Here is a 23,119-nt window from a genome sequence, read left to right as displayed (position 1 = left end):
TATCATAGAACATAAAAAGTAGGAAACTTAATTCTCTACAAAAAAGGTCTCTTAACATTTTGCCATAGCTCGCTTCGTTTCCGAGATATTTGCAGATTTATCTCAAGGGAAGCGGCCTGACGGACATATTTCGAGATATTTCTTCTTCTTGTTGTTCTTCTTCTGCACAGCTAAGCTGGAAGTGGCATTTGCAGCTCGCAATAGTGCAGAGTTATCCCAAAGAAAGGGGCCACGGTGTTTCTGTATCTCTATTATGTTGGTGCGGCTTCGGTACTTTTACATATCTCGATATATCTCGAAAACTACGCTTCTGATCAAAAAATATCATAGAACATAAATTGTAGGAAACATAATTCTCTACAAAAAAGGTCTCTTAACATTTTGCCATAGCTCGCTTCGTTTCCGAGATATTTGCAGATTTATCTCAAGGGAAGGGTCCTGATGGACATATTTCGAGATATTTCTTCTTCTTGTTGTTCTTCTTCTGCACAGCTAAACTGGAAGTGGCATTTCCAGCTCGCAATCGTGCAGAGTTATCTCAAAGAAAGGGGCCACGGTGTTTCTGTATCTCTATTATGTTGGTGCGGCTTCGGAACTTTTAAATATCTTGATATATCTCGAGAACTACGCCTCTGATCGAAAAATATCATAGAACATAAAAAGTAGGAAACTTAATTCTCTACAAAAAAGGTCGCTTAACATTTTGCCATAGCTCGCTTCGTTTCCGAGATATTTGCAGATCTATCTCAAGGGAAGGGGCCTGACGGACATATTTCGAGATATTTCTTCTTCTTGTTGTTCTTCTTCTGCACAGCTAAGCTGGAAGTGGCATTTGCGGCTCGCACTAGTGCAGAGTTATCTCAAAGAAAGGAGCCACGGTGTTTCTGTATCTCTATTATGTTGGTGCGGCTTCGGAACTTTTAAATATCTCGATATATCTCGAAAACTACGCTTCTGATCAAAAAATATCATAGAACATAAATTGTAGGAAACATAATTCACTACAAAAAACGTCTCTTAACATTTTGCCATAGCTCGCTTCGTTTCCGAGATATTTGCAGATTCAGCTCAAAGGAACGGGCCTGACGGACATATTTCGAGATACTTCTTCTTCTTGTTGTTCTTCCTCTGCACAGCTAAGCTGGAAGTGGCATTTGCAGCTCGCAATAGTGCAGAGTTATCTCAAAGAAAGGGGCCACGGTGTTTCTGTATCTCTATTATGTTGGTGCGGCTTCGGAACTTTTAAATATCTTGATATATCTCGAGAACTACGCATCTGATCAAAAAATATCATAGAACATAAAAAGTAGGAAACTTAATTCTCTACAAAAAAGGTCTCTTAACATTTTGCCATAGCTCGCTTCGTTCCCGAGATATTTGCAGATTTATCTCAAGGGAAGGGGCCTGACGGACATATTTCGAGATATTTCTTCTTCTTGTTGTTCTTCTTCTGCACAGCTAAGCTGGAAGTGGCATTTGCGGCTCGCACTAGTGCAGAGTTATCTCACAGAAAGGGGCCACGGTGTTTCTGTATCTCTATTATGTTGGTGCGGCTTCGGAACTTTTAAATATCTCGATATATCTCGAGAACTACGCGTCTGATCGAAAAATATCATAGAACATAAAAAGTAGGAAACTTAATTCTCTACAAAAAAGGTCTCTTAGCATTTTGCCATAGCTCGCTTCGTTTCCGAGATATTTGCAGATATATCTCAAGGGAAGGGGCCTGACGGACATATTTCGAGATATTTCTTCTTCTTGTTGTTCTTCTTCTGCACAGCTAAGCTGGAAGTGGCATTTGCAGCTCGCAATAGTGCAGAGTTATCTCTAAGAAAGGGGCCACGGTGTTTCTGTATCTCTATTATGTTGGTGCGGCTTCGGAACTTTTAAATATCTTGATATATCTCGAGAACTACGCATCTGATCAAAAAATATCATGGAACATAAAAAGTAGGAAACTTAATTCTCTACAAAAAAGGTCTCTTAACATTTTCCCATAGCTGGCATCGTTTCCGAGATATTTGCAGATTTAGCTCAAGGGAAGGGGCCTGACGGACATATTCCGAGATATTTCATCTTCTTGTTGTTCCTCTTCTGCACAGCTAAGCTGGAAGTGGCATTTGCAGGTCGCAATAGTGCAGAGTTATCTCAAAGAAAGGGGCCACGGTGTTTCTGTATGTCTATTATGTTGGTGCGGCTTCGGAACTTTTAAATATCTCGATATATCTCGAAAACTACGCTTCTGATCAAAAAATATCAGAGAACGTAAATTGTAGGAAACATAATTCTCTACAAAAAAGGTCTCTTAACATTTTGCCATAGCTCGCTTCGTTTCCGAGATATTTGCAGATTTATCTCAAGGGAAGGGGCCTGACGGACATATTTCGAGATATTTCTTCTTCTTGTTGTTCTTCTTCTGCACAGCTAAGCTGGAAGTGGCATTTGCAGCTCGCAATAGTGCAGAGTTATCTCAAAGAAAGGGGCCACGGTGTTTCTGTATCTCTATTATGTTGGTGCGGCTTCGGAACTTTTAAATATCTTGATATATCTCGAAAACTACGCTTCTGATCAAAAAATATCAGAGAACTTAAATTGTAGGAAACATAATTCTCTACAAAAAAGGTCTCTTAACATTTTGCCATAGCTCGCTTCGTTTCCGAGATATTTGCAGATTTATCTCAAGGGAAGGGGCCTGACGGACATATTTCGAGATATTTCTTCTTCTTGTTGTTCTTCTTCTTCACAGCTAAGCTGGAAGTGGCGTTTGCAGCTCGCAATAGTGCAGAGTTATCTCAAAGAAAGGGGCCACGGTGTTTCTGTATCTCTATTATGTTGGTGCGGCTTCGGAACTTTTAAATATCTTGATATATCTCGAGAACTACGCATCTGATCAAAAAATACCATAGAACATAAAAAGTAGGAAACTTAATCCTCTACAAATAAGGTCTCTTAACATTTTGCCATAGCTCGCTTCGTTTCCGAGATATTTGCAGATTTATCTCAAGGGAAGGGGCCTGACGGACATATTTCGAGATATTTCTTCTTCTTGTTGTTCTTCTTCTGCACAGCTAAGCTGGAAGTGGCATTTGCAGCTCGCAATAGTGCAGAGTTATCTCAAAGAAAGGGGCCACGGTGTTTCTGTATCTCTATTATGTTGGTGCGGCTTCGGAACTTTTAAATATCTTGATATATCTCGAGAACTACGCATCTGATCAAAAAATATCATAGAACATAAAAAGTAGGAAACTTAATTCTCTACAAAAAAGGTCTCTTAACATTTTGCCATAGCTCGCTTCGTTTCCGAGATATTTGCAGATTTATCTCAAGGGAAGGGGCCTGACGGACATATTTCGAGATACTTCTTCTTCTTGTTGTTCTTCTTCTGCACAGCTAAGCTGGAAGTGGCATTTGCAGCTCGCAATAGTGCAGAGTTATCTCAAAGAAAGGGGCCACGGTGTTTCTGTATCTCTATTATGTTGGTGCGGCTTCGGAACTTTTAAATATCTTAATATATCTCGAGAACTACGCATCTGATCAAAAATTATCATAGAACATAAAATGTAGGAAACTTAATTCTCTACAAAAAAGGTCTCTTATCATTTTGCCATAGCTCGCTTCGTTTCCGAGATATTTGCAGATTTATCTCAAGGGAAGGGGCCTAACGGACATATTTCGAGATATTTCTTCTTCTTGTTGTTCTTCTTCTGCACAGCTAAGCTGGAAGCGGCATTTGCGGCTCGCACTAGTGCAGAGTTATCTCAAAGAAAGGGGCCACGGTGTTTCTGTATCTCTGTTATGTTGGTGCGGTTTCGGAACTTTTAAATATCTTGATATATCTCGAGAACTACGCATCTGATCAAAAAATATCATAGAACATAAATTGTAGGAAACATAATTCTCTACAAAAAAGGTCTCTTAACATTTTGCCATAGCTCGCTTCGTTTCCGAGATATTTGCAGATATATCTCAAGGGCAGGGGCCTGACGGACATATTTCGAGATATTTCTTCTTCTTGTTGTTCTTCTTCTGCACAGCTAAGCTGGAGGTGGCATTTACAGCTCGCAATAGTGCAGAGTTATCTCAAAGAAAGGGGCCACGGTGTTTCTGTATCTCTATTATGTTGGTGCGGCTTCGGAACTTTTAAATATCTTGATATATCTCGAGAACTACGCCTCTGATCGAAAAATATCATAGAACATGAAAAGTAGGAAACTTAATTCTCTACAAAAAAGGTCTGTTAACATTTTGCCATAGCTCGCTTCGTTTCCGAGATATTTGCAGATTTATTTCAAGGGAAGGGGCCTGACGGACATATTTCGAGATATTTCTTCTTGTTGTTCTTCTTCGGCACAGCTAAGCTGGAAGTGGCATTTGCAGCTCGCAATAGTGCAGAGTTATCCCAAAGAAAGGGGCCACGGTGTTTCTGTATCTCTATTATGTTGGTGCGGCTTCGGAACTTTTAAATATCTCGATATATCTCGAAAACTACGCTTCTGATCAAAAAATATCATAGAACATAAATTGTAGGAAACATAATTCTCTACAAAAAAGGTCTCTTAACATTTTGCCATAGCTCGCTTCGTTTCCGAGATATTTGCAGATATATCTCAAGGGAAGGGGCCTGACGGACATATTTCGAGATATTTCTTCTTCTTGTTGTTCTTCTTCTGCACAGCTAAGCTGGAAGTGGCATTTACAGCTCGCACTAGTGCAGAGTTATCTCAAAGAAAGGGGCCACGGTGTTTCTGTATCCCTATTATGTTGGTGCGGCTTCGGAACTTTTAAATATCTCGATATATCTCGAAAACTACGCTTCTGATCAAAAAATATCATAGAACATAGATTGTAGGAAACAATTCTCTACAAAAAACGTCTCTTAACATTTTGCCATAGCTCGCTTCGTTTCCGAGATATTTGCAGATTCAGCTCAAAGGAACTGGCCTGACGGACATATTTCGAGATATTTCTTCTTCTTGTTGTTCTTCTTCTGCACAGCTAAACTGGAAGTGGCATTTCCAGCTCGCAATCGTGCAGAGTTATCTCAAAGAAAGGGGCCACGGTGTTTCTGTATCTCTATTATGTTGGTGCGGCTTCGGAACTTTTAAATATCTTGATATATCTCGAGAACTACGCCTCTGATCGAAAAATATCATAGAACATAAAAAGTAGGAAACTTAATTCTCTACAAAAAAGGTCTCTTAACATTTTGCCATAGCTCGCTTCGTTTCCGAGATATTTGCAGATTTATCTCAAGGGAAGCGGCCTGACGGACATATTTCGAGATATTTCTTCTTCTTGTTGTTCTTCTTCTGCACAGCTAAGCTGGAAGTGGCATTTCCAGCTCGCAATCGTGCAGAGTTATCTCAAAGAAAGGGGCCACGGTGTTTCTGTATCTCTATTATGTTGGTGCGGCTTCGGAACTTTTAAATATCTCGATATATCTCGAAAACTACGCTTCTGATCAAAAAATATCATAGAACATAAATTGTAGGAAACATAATTCTCTACAAAAAAGGTCTCTTAACATTTTGCCATAGCTCGCTTCGTTTCCGAGATATTTGCAGATATATCTCAAGGGAAGGGGCCTGACGGACATATTTCGAGATATTTCTTCTTCTTGTTGTTCTTCTTCTGCACAGCTAAGCTGGAAGTGGCATTTACAGCTCGCAATAGTGCAGAGTTATCTCAAAGAAAGGGGCCACGGTGTTTCTGTATCTCTATTATGTTGGTGCGGCTTCGGAACTTTTAAATATCTTGATATATCTCGAGAACTACGCGTCTGATCAAAAAATATCATAGAACATAAAAAGTAGGAAACATAATTCTGTACAAAAAAGGTCTCCTAACATTTTGCCATAGCTCGCTTCGTTTCCGAGATATTTGCAGATTTATCTCAAGGGAAGGGGCCTGACGGACATATTTCGAGATATTTCTTCTTCTTGTTGTTCTTCTTCTGCACAGCTAAGCTGGAAGTGGCATTTGCGGCTCGCACTAGTGCACAGTTATCTCAAAGAAAGGGGCCACGGTGTTTCTGTATCTCTATTATGTTGGTGCGGCTTCGGAACTTTTAAGTATCTCGATATATCTCGAAAACTACGCTTCTGATCAAAAAATATCATAGAACATAAATTGTAGGAAACATAATTCTCTACAAAAAACGTCTCTTAACATTTTGCCATAGCTCGCTTCGTTTCCGAGATATTTGCAGATTCAGCTCAAAGGAACTGGCCTGACGGACATATTTCGAGATATTTCTTCATCTTGTTGTTCTTCCTCTGCACAGCTAAGCTGGAAGTGGCATTTGCAGCTCGCAATAGTGCAGAGTTATCTCAAAGAAAGGGGCCACGGTGTTTCTGTATCTCTATTATGTTGGTGCGGCTTCGGAACTTTTAAATATCTTGATATATCTCGAGAACTACGCATCTGATCAAAAAATATCATAGAGCATAAAATGTAGGAAACTTAATTCTCTACAAAAAAGGTCTCTTAACATTTTGCCATAGCTCGCTTCGTTTCCGAGATATTTGCAGATTTATCTCAAGGGAAGGGGCCTGACGGACATATTTCGAGATATTTCTTCTTCTCGCTGTTCTTCTTCTGCACAGCTAAGCTGTAAGTGGCATTTGCGGCTCGCACTAGTGCAGAGTTATCTCAAAGAAAGGGGCCACGGTGTTTCTGTATCTCTATTATGTTGGTGCGGCTTCGGAACTTTTAAATATCTCGATATATCTCGAAAACTACGCTTCTGATCAAAAAATATCATAGAACATAAATTGTAGGAAACATAATTCTCTACAAAAAAGGTCTCTTAACATTTTGCCATAGCTCGCTTCGTTTCCGAGATATTTGCAGATATATGTCAAGGGAAGGGGCCTGACGGACATATTTCGAGATATTTCTTCTTCTTGTTGTTCTTCTTCTGCACAGCTAAACTGGAAGTGGCATTTCCAGCTCGCACTAGTGCAGAGTTATCTCAAAGAAAGGGGCCACGGTGTTTCTGTATCTCTATTATGTTGGTGCGGCTTCGGAACTTTTAAATATCTCGATATATCTCGAAAACTACGCTTCTGATCAAAAAATATCATAGAACATAAATTGTAGGAAACATAATTCTCTACAAAAAAGGTCTCTTAACATTTTGCCATACCTCGCTTCGTTTCCGAGATATTTGCAGATATATCTCAAGGGAAGGGGCCTGACGGACATATTTCGAGATATTTCTTCTTCTTGTTGTTCTTCTTCTGCGCAGCTAAGCTGGAAGTGGCATTTACAGCTCGCAATAGTGCAGAGTTATCTCAAAGAAAGGGGCCACGGTGTTTCTGTATCTCTATTATGTTGGTGCGGCTTCGGAACTTTTAAATATCTTGATATATCTCGAGAACTACGCCTCTGATCGAAAAATATCATAGAACATAAAAAGTAGGAAACTTAATTTTCTACAAAAAAGGTCTCTTAACATTTTGCCATAGCTCGCTTCGTTTCCGAGATATTTGCAGATTTATCTCAAGGGAAGGGGCCTGACGGACATATTTCGCGATATTTCTTCTTGTTGTTCTTCTTCTTCTGCACAGCTAAGCTGGAAGTGGCATTTGCAGCGCGCAATAGTGCAGAGTTATCTCAAAGAAAGGGGCCACGGTGTTTCTGTATCTCTATTATGTTGGTGCGGCTTCGGAACTTTTAAATATCTCGATATATCTCGAAAACTACGCTTCTGATCAAAAAATATCATAGAACATAAATTGTAGGAAACATAATTCTCTACAAAAAACGTCTCTTAACATTTTGCCATAGCTCGCTTCGTTTCCGAGATATTTGCAGATTCAGCTCAAAGGAACTGGCCTGACGGACATATTTCGAGATATTTCTTCATCTTGTTGTTCTTCCTCTGCACAGCTAAGCTGGAAGTGGCATTTGCAGCTCGCAATAGTGCAGAGTTATCTCAAAGAAAGGGGCCACGGTGTTTCTGTATCTCTATTATGTTGGTGCGGCTTCGGAACTTTTAAATATCTTGATATATCTCGAGAACGACGCATCTGATCAAAAAATATCATAGAACATAAAAAGTAGGAAACTTAATTCTCTACAAAAAAGGTCTCTTAACATTTTGCCATAGCTCGCTTCGTTTCCGAGATATTTGCAGATTTATCTCAAGGGAAGGGGCCTGATGGACATATTTCGAGATATTTCTTCTTCTTGTTGTTCTTCTTCTGCACAGCTAAACTGGAAGTGGCATTTCCAGCTCGCAATCGTGCAGAGTTATCTCAAAGAACGGGGCCACGGTGTTTCTGTATCTCTATTATGTTGGTGCGGCTTCGGAACTTTTAAATATCTTGATATATCTCGAGAACTACGCCTCTGATCGAAAAATATCATAGAACGTAAAAAGTAGGAATGTTACGTCCGGAAAATTTTCCAAATTTGTCCGCCTCACGTTCCCTTATCAAGCCTTCGGGTTATAGGAGTCTCCTCATGTATGGGGCGTGGGGGGGGGGGGGGGCAAATTACTACTGCACTTTTCTTTAATTTCTCCTTGACTCTGTGCTTTCCCATCAAGCCTTCGGGTTGTAAGAGACTTCTTCATGTGGGAAATGCGCAGGGAAAAGTTTGAGCTTATAATTATTCTACTTTTGTCTTTCCTATTCTTTCATTCTTCTCATATTTCTCAATTCCTTTCTTAGTTGAAACCCCTCCTTGAAGCTATCGTCGTGCTCAACTGCGTAGTAACAGAAACGCGTGATAGAAAAACTCGGCTTCGACCAAGGAAAAGTATCATAAACACCGTTCGCGGCGCGGTTAGCCAGTGCTTCACATTGTAGGGGTCTCCTCGGGCTAACTGCGCAAAAACGTAAAGATCACGTTATTACCGAGATTAACATCGATACTCTCCTCTTTTTCACGCGTGGGCGCCAGTCGGTCCCTAACCCGATCGCGTGTATGAATTGATTGCCGGAGTGAGAACGCTAAGGAATGTAGTTCGTTGAATATTTGTATGAATGCGAGAGCGAGGAATGAGAACCCTTGCAGGCAAACGCTAGCATGCGTTCGAGGACTGTTTAGAGGCAAAGGGTCGTGCGAGGCAATAAAAGTCTTTGTATCGAATTTCGAGAATTTGCCTGAAACCGAAAACCTAACGGTAATTTTCGAATGACGAGAACGTTCTCGAAGCAACTACGTCGCAACTGAAATAACGAATATTCGATTAATAATGGAAACCTGTCGTTATTGGAAAATAGCAATCGAACACCGAATGCCTTATATCGAGCGTACCGGCGCAATCCATATTGTTGATCGATTTCTCTGTGAACGAAATGATTATGGACAAGCCAACTGTTAATTAAGAAACCTCGTGATAACCGGTCCATTATTCATACTTAATAGTACAACAGATATAGTTCATGTTTATAGCAATAATTCTGATTTAAACTATTAATTGATAATCACATCATATCTAATATTGGAATTATCGATGAGAATAGAACATTCCAGAAATTCTACGGCGTAGAAACATCGAAAAGCCGTTAGACAGAGAGGGAACACCAAGAAAGAGAGAAAACATGATCTGGAGGAATTTAGCTGGCACGCGCGCTTAACCAATAGCGACGCACGCGACGCTGTCGTCACGCGCTATGATTTGCCGAAATGTCCCCACGCAGGACATCGTCCTCGCGACGGGCCCTTCCGGCTAGGATCGCGATCGATTCTGATCACTCTTCGTCGAACAATCGAGTAAGTCGTGACGGGAGCCCGTGCGTCTAGAGATAGAGTTGTCGTTCGTACTTCGTTGTAATTTACCTGCGCGGCAAGACCTACGGATTAGGCAGAGTGTCGTGAGAGTGAAATTCCGGATACGCGGCAAGAACTCAGAGACGCGCACGTTAAACTCATTTTCATACTATTAAACCTCTATCTTTTCTCTTTCTTTTAATCCGTTGTTCGCGTAACTTTCGTATTAAATTCACTCGCGCTTATTATTATATTATTCCGAAGAGCGTAATCGTCTTGTGTTCGTCTTATTAATTTTGCAACAAACGACAAACGGGCGCGCGACAAGTGAAGTGCCGCCACAGATCTCTCAACCTTTCTTGATGTTCCAGATCAACCAGCGATTTTTCAACGTTCAACCAGCGAATTAACAACCGATTATATCATATATAATATTCTACATTCTCACGGTAAGCCTGTTCTGTACTAATTTGTCGAGCACGGCATTAGCATCCAATTTAGACACGGCAAAACGGGCGATCTATTAAGCCTACGGGTTATAAGAGTGTCTTCATTTTAGATCGTCTCGTTTCCATATTCAGGTACCGAACATATTATATTTCGCTATTTTAATATTCCGAACTTTTTCCAATCATCGCGAATGTGTGTGGGTAACGATTGTTTCGACTGCGAGATATTTTATCAGGGACGACCCGTAAGGCCCTTTCGGGGGTTATAAGAGTCTCTTCATGCAGGTCGTTTCCTTGCGGATAGAAACCGCCCAAAATTCGATTCTTCATTATCAGGTCGAGGCAGTCGTCCTACATTAACCATACATTTTTCACATCTCAAATACGCGTAATAATCACAATAGAAGCTCTCATTGTAAACCAAAGGTTAGACGTTTTTCGATTTTCATTTATATTATTAACGTAATAGGTTAAGCATCTTTACCCTTGTTTAAACAGTATTGTTATCAATTGAATTTACTTAACAGTGATTAACAGTAATCTAATAGAATCATTTTAGCATTCAAACAATTAGTCATTTCAAAATTCAGTTCTGTTAGCTTCGATAGTCAATTTTTGAATTAAATTACTTTCCTTTTTGCACACTAAATTGCATTCGCATTTCTTTCAAGTCCCATTTGTATCATTTCCTTTTTTTTTTTTTTTCATTTTACATTTCAAATCCACGCATACCAACACAAGGTTTCAAGGAGGGACCCGTATGGGACCCAGAGCGCTGACGAACCCAACGGAAATAAATATTATCTAAATTTTCCGTCTTTTAATTTCGTTCTGACCGTAGAGGACGCTTCCGCGTCATACGCGGTCAGAACTGGTGGCAGCGATACCTTTCTCATCGCCCAAAAATAAGAATTATTATGTATATATAAAACAAATATATTTATAATTGATTTTACGTTGCGCGCTCACGCAACGCGCAACGTAACAAGTTTTTGGTGGCAGCGGTGGGATACTTCAGTGCTCGCTCATTGAGAATTGTGTTGGAAATTGCATTCTTTTTAAAATTTCCATTAATTTTTGCTAGAACCTTTGATTTGCAATTGAGGCAAAATCGGGATTTTTGTATACTGGACACCCCTTTTGCCACGTTTGTCGCATATTATCGTATTATTGCAAATTGTGAATATTTGTGTATTTTGATATATGATTTATATATTTTTGTGTGTTTGCGATAATTGTTCGCTACCAAAGTAAATTTCTTGCTTACAATCAATTTTATTAACCACCTATTTAATTGTTATATTTATTTTGTTATATTTATTTTGTTATACTTATTTCTTATTTAAATTATATATTTCTATTTATTTTGTTTACTGTTGATTATTTTTTTTTTGTGTTTCTGTTAATTTATTCTGAGCAGTTGATTATTTCGATAACTAGAACGAACAATTATCGCACATTTTCGTGTTGAATACGGTGTGCTACCGAATTTTGAATATTATCTGTGTATATTTTTCTTGATTGACATTTTTGTGTATTTTCTCATTTACATTTTTGATTTGAACGAACATTTGCAATATGCCTGATCCACCGATTAATGTGGGTGCCGGCGGAAGCACCTCGCTGACGGCCCGCGACGATGACGACGATCTTTCCACCACGGTGATTGAAAGCTTCGCCGTACAGCAGGCCGCACATTACGTACCAATCTTCGATGGTCGTAACATCCGGTTAAGAGACTTCATCGCGGAAGTACAATATCATTCAGATAGCCTGCCAATGTCAAGCAGAACAGTCTTCCTTCGGCTCGTGATTTCGAGATTAAGGGGGGAGGCGCGTGATAGTGTACAGGGAATTAGGTTTATGGTACTCTCCGACTTAATAAGACATTTAAAGAAACGATTCACGCCGGAAAAGACATTCCACGATTACTATCAGCAAATCGCGAATATTAGGATGAAACGCGATGAGTCAGTATACGCGTTCCACGATCGAATCAGAGCTTTGCTTGCGGGAATGGAGGACTTGATTAAGTCAAAATCCGGATCTAGCTATGCTCAGATGATGGATCCAGTCCGTGCAACAGCGTTAGAGTCATTTATCTGGGGATTGCCGGACGATATTGCGCGAGCAGTGGACGCGCGCGATCCAAAAACTTTAACTGAGGCTGTCGAAATAGCAGACCGGGTACAAACGAGATATCGAAATCGGCCGACAATGTCGCACGAATCGCGTCGTACAGATTATGACGCGGGTTATCGACGCGAATACGGGGACCGCGAATATAGGCCGCGATATGAGGGCTATAGTCCCGAGAGGAATTTTGCCCGCTCTTATCCACGATACGCGTCGTATTCTCCGGTAAGGAACGAGACTAATTTGCCGATGAGATTACCACCGACTCGCGAATTCAATCGGGCTCCGAGCCCTTTCCGAGCTTTCGAAACCGAGGCGCGAGATGCTCTTGTACGGCGGACGCATCATTGTAAGTGCTGCCGTCATGCGAGCGCATCGGACGCGCGATCGAACGCCTTTTCGCGTTCGCCCACCCCGGAGTCACCGTCGGGTGAAAAATCGCGGTTTAAGATTGATTATAGACCACGCTCTCCGTCATTGGAGGAGCCGGTAGCGGGACCTTCCAGCTCGTCCCGTAGATCACCATCACCGTTATCAAATTTCGAAAATTTAAACTTGGACAGGACTCGCCGCACCGACGCGACGACGAGTCAATCACCTCCCGAGCGTCACTCAAATCAAAAGGTACAGTTCCAGAAAAGATTCTAGCTGTCGAGTATAAACGTGATACGCCGATCGTTAAGCTCTCATCGGATGACCTAGGAACAGGATCCGCGAACTTTTTAGTGGATACCGGGGCGGAAATTAACTTAATTAAATTAAATCTATTACGCAATGATCTGCCAATCGCGACGCACGAGGCCACGATAATATCCGGAATAACCCCGCAGAAAGACCGTACAATAGGCACGTCGACATTACGTATACAGGGAAACCCCGTGCGCTTCCACGTCGTACGATCTAATTTTCCGCTGAGAACAGACGGTATTTTAGGGCAAGAATATTTACGTCAGGAACGGGCTGAAATTTCGTTTGCACATAACACTCTAGTCACGCGAACAGATCCTATAAGACCGCATAGATTCGTAGATGAGAGATCTTTAGACTTTTCAGACCGCAAAGCGTTAGAACCGCGCACCTACATCATTAAAGCGCGTTCTAAACAACCGATCGCGATCGATGTGGTAAACAACGTCTTGAAGGAAGGGTACTTGCCCTTATTAGAAACCGTGGGCGGCCTGTTCGTCGGCGAAGCAGCCGTATCGGTAAATGACCAGGGCGTATGCCACGTACTCGCCATTAATACATTAGAGCGTGACCTTGACCTGAAGGTACCACCGCAAGAACTGGTACCATTTGACTACCATTGTTTCCCCGAGGAATCAGACGAGTCGCCGGGTTCCGATTGTGATAATACAAACACGAGTTCATTAGATCGAGTCTCTGAAGTGTTAGACAAACTACGGCTAGGACACTTAAACGTAGAAGAACGCAGGCACGTAGAAGAAATAGTTGAGGAATACCCCGAAAGATTTCATCTCCCCATGGATAAATTAGAGGCTACCTCGTTTATTAAGCATAATATTCCGACGGTAGATGAAATTCCGATAAACACGCGTCAATATCGATTTCCGCCTATTCATAAAGAGGAAATCGAGCGTCAGATCTTGACAAAATTAGAAAGCGGAATCATTGTTCCGTCAAACTCTCCATATAATTCTCCCCTGTGGATTGTCCCTAAGAAACCGGATTCCAAGGGCAATCCCAGGTGGAGAATGGTAATCGATTTTCGAAAACTGAACGAGAAAACAATCGGTGACGCGTATCCACTGCCAAACATGACTGAGATTTTAGACCTCATTGGCAGCGCACAATACTTTTCCGTATTTGATTTAGCCAGTGGTTTTCAACAAATTGAAACCGATCCCAAGGATCGTCATAAAACGGCATTCAGCACGCCGACCGGGCATTATGAATATGTACGAATGCCCGAAGGGTTAAAGAATGCACCGGCAACTTTCCAGCGCTTAATGAATAGTACACTCCGTGGTTTACAGGGTACAGAATTGTTTGTATATTTAGATGATATCGTTATTTTTGCGCGTACGCTGGAGGAACACGGCAAGAAGGTTCGGCGTCTTTTTACGCGCCTGGCCGATGCCGGATTGACCCTCCAGCCGGACAAATGCGAATTTCTGAGGAAAGAAGTCGCGTACCTCGGGCACGTAATCGGTCGTAAGGGCGTACGCCCCGATCCGAAAAAGATAAGCGCGGTTAAGAACTTCCCGCGACCGCGGAACGCGAAAAATATACGCCAATTCTTAGGCCTAGCCGGTTACTACCGACGTTTTATACGTAATTTCGCGGAGTTGTCAAAACCCTTGTCTGATCTTTTGAAAAAGAACACGGAATTTATTTGGGGAAAAGAGCAAAAACGCAGTTTCATCGCGTTAAGGAAAGCGTTATGTAGAGTACCGATCCTACAGTATCCGAATTTCGAAAAGGCATTTACGCTTACGACCGATGCGTCGGATTATGCTATCGGAGCAGTTTTGAGTCAAGAAGTCAACGGACATGACTTACCTGTCGCTTATTTGTCGCGAACCCGAACCGTTCCCGGAACAGGAAAGCCCAGCATCACCACCACTCCCAATCGAGGCGATTACTCGTATAGCCCGTTATTTAAGCTTCGCGGACCGAGCGCGAATGGAGTGTGTGTCTAGAGCGTGGTGCGTAGGGTCAATGGCCTCGTATACGAACATTAAGATTTTGACAACCGAGGACTGGCGTTGGCCAGCGGGGTGGGACCATCGTCTAGTTACAACCGAAGCGTTCTATTGGGTGATACGACGCGTAGGGATTTACGTATCGGGTTTGCGGCTCGACGACCGGCGAATCGCGCGTGCGCTGCGCCCACAGGTGATAGGCATAGCTGCGAGGGGTTGTCCATCCCTGACCCAGATTGATTTAACCGGCGCTCGAGTGCGACCGGCCGCGTTGCGTGACTTGATGGCAACGGCAGCCACGTTAGAGGATTTGAGATTGGGGCAGACTTTCGGCAGTGTGGGGACCGAGGTTTCGGGGCTGCTCGCGGCTGCGGCGCGCCTCTCGATCTTCGTGGCTTCAACCACGGAGTTCGTGGGGGTGTCGTTGGCGCGGGTAGCGCCGGGGCTTCGGGAGCTCCGGCTGCGGAACTGCCAGGGGGTCTTATCAGCGCCTGTGGGCGTAGCGTTGGCGGCGTTACACTCGCTCACCGCGCTTGAGATTGCGCAGTGCCGCTCGCTGACCACTGAGGAGCCGCTGCGTGCCCTGGTGGGCAATGAGCCACTGCACGCCACGTTGACGGAACTTGTCATCACCGACGTCGATTTTGCACCATACCCCGACGAGGATCTTGAGGCGGAGTTCAGGGCGCCCGTGATGGTAGACCCTGTTTTCATTGAACTGCAAGTAGGACCGGCGGAAACCGCCCGTACGATTCCGGAAGTCTTCTTGGAATTACAACTACTGACCACCATGTTTTGCGGATGGGTGGCGAATGCCTTCGTCACGAATATCGGGGCCCATTTAGTGCGGGTTACCGACCTAAACCTGTCGGGATGTTCTAACATCAGGGGGCAGTTTGCTCTAGAACCATTATCGACTCTGCCAGAACTAAGAACGCTACACATCAATAACCTACATCCATCTGTGGGCGGGCAGGTACTAGCGGCCATTGGGAGTCTGTAGGAGGTCCACGCCCGTGACAGTCAGGGCATAACAGACGAGGATACGTGTGGAGCAGCTACAGGGTGCTTGCGACTCCAAACTCTGGATGTGGAGGGCTGCCTTGGAGTGACGGATCGCACTCTACATGGAATTACCGAAATTGTTCGTCGGCAGGGGCGAGCGGCGCTGCTCAGGCTTAGTGTCGGTGGGACGAGTGCCGGTCGTTGGACGGTCGTGCGCCCGAGCTTAGTTTTACATATAATTCGAGACCGGATCTACGCGCCGATATTACATTAGGAGAAGCGCATCATGATGAGCTCCACCTCTGACATCGCCGAGGGCGGCGATAGTTTTAAGGGGGGAGGATTTGTTACGTCCGGAAAATTTTCCAAATTTGTCCGCCTCACGTTCCCTTATCAAGCCTTCGGGTTACAGGAGTCTCCTCATGTAAGGGGCGTGGGGGGGGGGGCAAATTACTACTGCACTTTTCTTTAATTTCTCCTTGACTCTGTGCTTTCCCATCAAGCCTTCGGGTTGTAAGAGACTTCTTCATGTGGGAAATGCGCAGGGAAAAGTTTGAGCTTATAATTATTCTACTTTTGTCTTTCCTATTCTTTCATTCTTCTCATATTTCTCAATTCCTTTCTTAGTTGAAACCCCTCCTTGAAGCTATCGTCGTGCTCAACTGCGTAGTAACAGAAACGCGTGATAGAAAAACTCGGCTTCGACCAAGGAAAAGTATCATAAACACCGTTCGCGGCGCGGTTAGCCAGTGCTTCACATTGTAGGGGTCTCCTCGGGCTAACTGCGCAAAAACGTAAAGATCACGTTATTACCGAGATTAACATCGATACTCTCCTCTTTTTCACGCGTGGGCGCCAGTCGGTCCCTAACCCGATCGCGTGTATGAATTGATTGCTGGAGTGAGAACGCTAAGGAATGTAGTTCGTTGAATATTTGTATGAATGCGAGAGCGAGGAATGAGAACCCTTGCAGGCAAACGCTAGCATGCGTTCGAGGACTGTTTAGAGGCAAAGGGTCGTGCGAGGCAATAAAAGTCTTTGTATCGAATTTCGAGAATTTGCCTGAAACCGAAAACCTAACGGTAATTTTCGAATGACGAGAACGTTCTCGAAGCAACTACGTCGCAACTGAAATAACGAATATTCGATTAATAATGGAAACCTGTCGTTATTGGAAAATAGCAATCGAACACCGAATGCCTTATATCGAGCGTACCGGCGCAATCCATATTGTTGATCGATTTCTCTGTGAACGAAATGATTATGGACAAGCCAACTGTTAATTAAGAAACCTCGTGATAACCGGTCCATTATTCATACTTAATAGTACAACAGATATAGTTCATGTTTATAGCAATAATTCTGATTTAAACTATTAATTGATAATCACATCATATCTAATATTGGAATTATCGATGAGAATAGAACATTCCAGAAATTCTACGGCGTAGAAACATCGAAAAGCCGTTAGACAGAGAGGGAACACCAAGAAAGAGAGAAAACATGATCTGGAGGAATTTAGCTGGCACGCGCGCTTAACCAATAGCGACGCACGCGACGCTGTCGTCACGCGCTATGATTTGCCGAAATGTCCCCACGCAGGACATCGTCCTCGCGACGGGCCCTTCCGGCTAGGATCGCGATCGATTCTGATCACTCTTCGTCGAACAATCGAGTAAGTCGTGACGGGAGCCCGTGCGTCTAGAGATAGAGTTGTCGTTCGTACTTCGTTGTAATTTACCTGCGCGGCAAGACCTACGGATTAGGCAGAGTGTCGTGAGAGTGAAATTCCGGATACGCGGCAAGAACTCAGAGACGCGCACGTTAAACTCATTTTCATACTATTAAACCTCTATCTTTTCTCTTTCTTTTAATCCGTTGTTCGCGTAACTTTCGTATTAAATTCACTCGCGCTTATTATTATATTATTCCGAAGAGCGTAATCGTCTTGTGTTCGTCTTATTAATTTTGCAACAAACGACAAACGGGCGCGCGACAAGTGAAGTGCCGCCACAGATCTCTCAACCTTTCTTGGTGTTCCAGATCAACCAGCGATTTTTCAACGTTCAACCAGCGAATTAACAACCGATTATATCATATATAATATTCTACATTCTCACGGTAAGCCTGTTCTGTACTAATTTGTCGAGCACGGCATTAGCATCCAATTTAGACACGGCAAAACGGGCGATCTATTAAGCCTACGGGTTATAAGAGTGTCTTCATTTTAGATCGTCTCGTTTCCATATTCAGGTACCGAACATATTATATTTCGCTATTTTAATATTCCGAACTTTTTCCAATCATCGCGAATGTGTGTGGGTAACGATTGTTTCGACTGCGAGATATTTTATCAGGGACGACCCGTAAGGCCCTTTCGGGGGTTATAAGAGTCTCTTCATGCAGGTCGTTTCCTTGCGGATAGAAACCGCCCAAAATTCGATTCTTCATTATCAGGTCGAGGCAGTCGTCCTACATTAACCATACATTTTTCACATCTCAAATACGCGTAATAATCACAATAGAAGCTCTCATTGTAAACCAAATGTTAGACGTTTTTCGATTTTCATTTATATTATTAACGTAATAGGTTAAGCATCTTTACCCTTGTTTAAACAGTATTGTTATCAATTGAATTTACTTAACAGTGATTAACAGTAATCTAATAGAATCATTTTAGCATTCAAACAATTAGTCATTTCAAAATTCAGTTCTGTTAGCTTCGATAGTCAATTTTTGAATTAAATTACTTTCCTTTTTGCACACTAAATTGCATTCGCATTTCTTTCAAGTCCCATTTGTATCATTTCCTTTTTTTTTTTTTTCATTTTACATTTCAAATCCACGCATACCAACACAAGGTTTCAAGGAGGGACCCGTATGGGACCCAGAGCGCTGACGAACCCAACGGAAATAAATATTATCTAAATTTTCCGTCTTTTAATTTCGTTCTGACCGTAGAGGACGCTTCCGCGTCATACGCGGTCAGAACTGGTGGCAGCGATACCTTTCTCATCGCCCAAAAATAAGAATTATTATGTATATATAAAACAAATATATTTATAATTGATTTTACGTTGCGCGCTCACGCAACGCGCAACGTAACAGGAAACTTAATTCTCTACAAAAAAGGTCTCTTAACATTTTGCCATAGCTCGCTTCGTTTCCGAGATATTTGCAGATTTATCTCAAGCGAAGGGGCCTGACGGACATATTTCGAGATATTTCTTCTTCTTGTTGTTCTTCTTCTGCACAGCTAAGCTGGAAGTGGCATTTGCAGCGCGCAATAGTGCAGAGTTATCTCAAAGAAAGGGGCCACGGTGTTTCTGTATCTCTATTATGTTGGTGCGGCTTCGGAACTTTTAAATATCTTGATACATCTCGAGAACTACGCATCTGATCAAAAAATATCATAAAAGATAAAAAGTAGGAAACTTAATTCTCTACAAAAAAGGTCTCTTAACATTTCGCCATAGCTCGCTTCGTTTCCGAGATATTTGCAGATTTATCTCAAGGGAAGGGGCCTGTCGGACATATTTCGAGATATTTCTTCTTCTTGTTGTTCTTCTTCTGCACAGCTAAGCTGGAAGTGGCATTTGCGGCTCGCACTAGTGCAGAGTTATCTCAAAGAAAGGGGCCACGGTGTTTCTGTATCTCTATTATGTTGGTGCGGCTTCGGAACTTTTAAATATCTTGATATATCTCGAGAACTACGCATCTGATCAAAAAATATCATAGAACATAAAAAGTAGGAAACTTAATTCTCTACAAAAAAGGTCTCTTAACATTTTGCCATAGCTCGCTTCGTTTCCGAGATATTTGCAGATTTATCTCAAGGGAAGGGTCCTGATGGACATATTTCGAGATATTTCTTCTTCTTGTTGTTCTTCTTCTGCACAGCTAAACTGGAAGTGGCATTTCCAGCTCGCAATCGTGCAGAGTTATCTCAAAGAAAGGGGCCACGGTGTTTCTGTATCTCTATTATGTTGGTGCGGCTTCGGAACTTTTAAATATCTTGATATATCTCGAGAACTACGCCTCTGATCGAAAAATATCATAGAACATAAAAAGTAGGAAACTTAATTCTCTACAAAAAAGGTCTCTTAACATTTTGCCATAGCTCGCTTCGTTTCCGAGATATTTGCAGATTTATCTCAAGGGAAGGGGCCTGACGGACATATTTCGAGATATTTCTTCTTCTTGTTGTTCTTCTTCTGCACAGCTAAGCTGGAAGTGGCATTTGCGGCTCGCACTAGTGCATAGTTATCTCAAAGAAAGGAGCCACGGTGTTTCTGTATCTCTATTATGTTGGTGCGGCTTCGGAACTTTTAAATATCTCGATATATCTCGAAAACTACGCTTCTGATCAAAAAATATCATAGAACATAAATTGTAGGAAACATAATTCACTACAAAAAACGTCTCTTAACATTTTGCCATAGCTCGCTTCGTTTCCGAGATATTTGCAGATTCAGCTCAAAGGAACGGGCCTGACGGACATATTTCGAGATACTTCTTCTTCTTGTTGTTCTTCCTCTGCACAGCTAAGCTGGAAGTGGCATTTGCAGCTCGCAATAGTGCAGAGTTATCTCAAAGAAAGGGGCCACGGTGTTTCTGTATCTCTATTATGTTGGTGCGGCTTCGGAACTTTTAAATATCTTGATACATCTCGAGAACTACGCATCTGATCAAAAAATATCATAGAAGATAAAAAGTAGGAAACTTAATTCTCTACAAAAAAGGTCTCTTAACATTTTGCCATAGCTCGCTTCGTTTCCGAGATATTTGCAGATTTATCTCAAGGGAAGGGGCCTGTCGGACATATTTCGCGATATTTCTTCTTCTTGTTGTTCTTCTTCTGCACAGCTAAGCTGGAAGTGGCATTTGCGGCTCGCACTAGTGCAGAGTTATCTCAAAGAAAGGGGCCACGGTGTTTCTGTATCTCTATTATGTTGGTGCGGCTTCGGAACTTTTAAATATCTTGATATATCTCGAGAACTACGCATCTGATCAAAAAATATCATAGAACATAAAAAGTAGGAAACTTAATTCTCTACAAAAAAGGTCTCTTAACATTTTGCCATAGCTCGCTTCGTTTCCGAGATATTTGCAGATTTATCTCAAGGGAAGGGTCCTGATGGACATATTTCGAGATATTTCTTCTTCTTGTTGTTCTTCTTCTGCACAGCTAAACTGGAAGTGGCATTTCCAGCTCGCAATCGTGCAGAGTTATCTCAAAGAAAGGGGCCACGGTGTTTCTGTATCTCTATTATGTTGGTGCGGCTTCGGAACTTTTAAACATCTTGATATATCTCGAGAACTACGCATCTGATCAAAAAATATCATAGAACATAAAAAGTAGGGAACTTAATTCTCTACAAAAAAGGTCTCTTAACATTTTGCCATAGCTCGCTTCGTTCCCGAGATATTTGCAGATTTATCTCAAGGGAAGGGGCCTGACGGACATATTTCGAGATATTTCTTCTTCTTGTTGTTCTTCTTCTGCACAGCTAAGCTGGAAGTGGCATTTGTGGCTCGCACTAGTGCAGAGTTATCTCACAGAAAGGGGCCACGGTGTTTCTGTATCTCTATTATGTTGGTGCGGCTTCGGAACTTTTAAATATCTCGATATATCTCGAGAACTACGTGTCTGATCGAAAAATATCATAGAACATAAAAAGTAGGAAACTTAATTCTCTACAAAAAAGGTCTCTTAGCATTTTGCCATAGCTCGCTTCGTTTCCGAGATATTTGCAGATATATCTCAAGGGAAGGGGCCTGACGGACATATTTCGAGATATTTCTTCTTCTTGTTGTTCTTCTTCTGCACAGCTAAGCTGGAAGTGGCATTTGCAGCTCGCAATGGTGCAGAGTTATCTCTAAGAAAGGGGCCACGGTGTTTCTGTATCTCTATTATGTTGGTGCGGCTTCGGAACTTTTAAATATCTTGATATATCTCTAGAACCACGCATCTGATCAAAAAATATCATAGAACATAAAAAGTAGGAAACTTAATTCTCTACAAAAACGGTCTCTTAACATTTTGCCATAGCTCGCTTCGTTTCCGAGATATTTGCAGATTTATCTCAAGGGAAGGGGCCTGACGGACATATTTCGAGATATTTCTTCTTCTTGTTGTTCTTCTTCTGCACAGCTGAGCTGGAAGTGGCATTTGCAGGTCGCAATAGTGCAGAGTTATCTCAAAGAAAGGGGCCACGGTGTTTCTGTATCTCTATTATGTTGGTGCGGCTTCGGAACTTTTAAATATCTCGATATATCTCGAAAACTACGCTTCTGATCAAAAAATATCATAGAACGTAAATTGTAGGAAACATTATTCTCTACAAAAAAGGTCTCTTAACATTTTGCCATAGCTCGCTTCGTTTCCGAGATATTTGCAGATTTATCTCAAGGGAAGGGTCCTGATGGACATATTTCGAGATATTTCTTCTTCTTGTTGTTCTTCTTCTGCACAGCTAAACTGGAAGTGGCATTTCCAGCTCGCAATCGTGCAGAGTTATCTCAAAGAAAGGGGCCACGGTGTTTCTGTATCTCTATTATGTTGGTGCGGCTTCGGAACTTTTAAATATCTTGATATATCTCGAGAACTACGCCTCTGATCGAAAAATATCATAGAACATAAAAAGTAGGAAAGTTAATTCTCTACAAAAAAGGTCTCTTAACATTTTGCCATAGCTCGCTTCGTTTCCGAGATATTTGCAGATTTATCTCAAGGGAAGGGGCCTGACGGACATATTTCGAGATATTTCTTCTTCTTGTTGTTCTTCTTCTGCACAGCTAAGCTGGAAGTGGCATTTGCAGCGCGCAATAGTGCAGAGTTATCTCAAAGAAAGGGGCCACGGTGTTTCTGTATCTCTATTATGTTGGTGCGGCTTCGGAACTTTTAAATATCTTGATATATCTCGAGAACTACGCATCTGATCAAAAAATATCATAGAACATAAAAAGTAGGAAACTTAATTCTCTACAAAAACGGTCTCTTAACATTTTGCCATAGCTCGCTTCGTTTCCGAGATATTTGCAGATTTATCTCAAGGGAAGGGTCCTGATGGACATATTTCGAGATATTTCTTCTTCTTGTTGTTCTTCTTCTGCACAGCTAAGCTGGAAGTGGCATTT

The sequence above is a fragment of the Osmia lignaria genome, unplaced genomic scaffold (assembly GCF_051020975.1).
Source record: "Osmia lignaria lignaria isolate PbOS001 unplaced genomic scaffold, iyOsmLign1 scaffold0007, whole genome shotgun sequence".
Taxonomy (NCBI): domain Eukaryota; kingdom Metazoa; phylum Arthropoda; class Insecta; order Hymenoptera; family Megachilidae; genus Osmia; species Osmia lignaria.
The sequence above is the reverse complement of the archived record's forward strand: the minus strand, read 5'-3'. Positions refer to the sequence as shown.